The sequence below is a fragment of the Gavialis gangeticus genome, unplaced genomic scaffold, assembly GCF_001723915.1.
Source record: "Gavialis gangeticus isolate Ggan-Ray unplaced genomic scaffold, GavGan_comp1, whole genome shotgun sequence".
Taxonomy (NCBI): domain Eukaryota; kingdom Metazoa; phylum Chordata; order Crocodylia; family Gavialidae; genus Gavialis; species Gavialis gangeticus.
The window spans coordinates 13,165,482-13,167,050 of NW_017729016.1; positions in this window are offsets into that span (position 1 = coordinate 13,165,482).

Genomic DNA, 1,569 nt, shown 5'->3' on the forward strand with positions numbered 1-1,569 from the left:
ATCCTGCCTTTAAAAACTGACCCATAGCAGTGGTGTGCACAGTAATTTTTCCCCACTCTTTTTTGTTTTCTGGGGGTGGGGAGTGCCTAATTTAACAGGCTGATTCAGGAAGTCTGTGGCAGCACCCATTCAGCTCCTTCTTTCTCATTCTCCCGTGTCAGGTTTTGGTAAAGCAGGTCAAATAAAACAAACTGAAAGAGACGGGGGCACTATCTGTGAGGAAAAACTTTTTGGCAGTAAAAGAAGATGGAGCTTTCTTACAGTTGTTCCAAGGGAAGGGTCTCAGAGTACTGGTAGCATGCTGGGCCTCTGTATTGCATCATGGTGTCTGCTAAGTCATCTTGTCTATCCAGATCATTAATTAGGCCTTCTTGCCCATAGTGTTTTCATAAGCTCTTGTGATCTAATTGCACCAATGGTACCTGATTTTCTATAGACCACTTGTTTATGAAGTCCCATGAGAATCATTTTCTTCTTTTTTTTTTTTGAGGGGGAGGGTTCTTTTCAACAGCTACATGCAGCCAATAGATGACCTTGTCAGAAGACATGGACTGAAGTGCTACCAATATGAAGACTATATACATCTCTGCCTCCAACTACCATCACAGCCACCAAGTTGGACAAGGTACCTCCTGGAAGAACAGCAGCTGGCTGAGTCTGAACCTCAGTGAGGATGAGCTGATGCTGGACAAAGGAAAGTATTCTGAAGAGGTTGGAGCCCCCCCAGTGTACTGTCCCCTTTCCCACATGCTTCATTGGTCAGTTTAGTCTACAGTGTAGGGTACTCCTGGTGTTGGCAGGAAAGCCAAGTTCTTGCATAGTAGCAACTTCAAGTAATGCTATTATGTCCGGTTGGGCAGGAGAATCCAGCCTGTTTGGGCAGATGATAGCCTAGAGTCAACTGTTTGTTAGGCCTTCGTCACATTTTGGTTGGATTCCACCACCAGGACTTACTCGGGTTTGAAGTCTTCAGTGTTCAGAATACTTAAAAGTAGTATAAAATGCTGCAGCTCGTATTTCCCAGGTTATTACAAGTACGTAGACCTTTCCTCTACCCTGACTCCCTACAGAATGGTTAATCAAGTACCAGGTTTCAGTCTTATTACATAGACTTATGGTCTGGGCCTATAAGAAATAGTAGGCGACCATCAATCCTCTCAATCATGGTGTGTGCATAAGAGGTCTAGTCGGGTGACTGATGATCCTGGTTTTCTCTGTTTAAAAAATGTGAGTTCTCAGATTTAAAAAACCAAATCCACTTTTTTCTGTGATAAAATACACTCTAAATACCTTAATTCCAAGCCACAGCCTCCCAGCCCTGTTGGTGTCTCTCACTCCTGACCCACAGCCCCTGAGTCCTACCAGTAGCCTTCATTCCCCACCCACAGTCCCCTGGACCTGCCAGTGCCCACTTCTGATCCTCAGTGCCCTGCTGGTGCTCCTCCCAAATCTCAGCCCCCTGGCCCTGCAGGTGCCTCTCACTCTTGACCCACAGCCTGGCCCCCCATGCCTGCTGGTACCTCTCACTCCCCACCCACCGCTCCCTCCCCCCAACCTTGCTGCTACCCC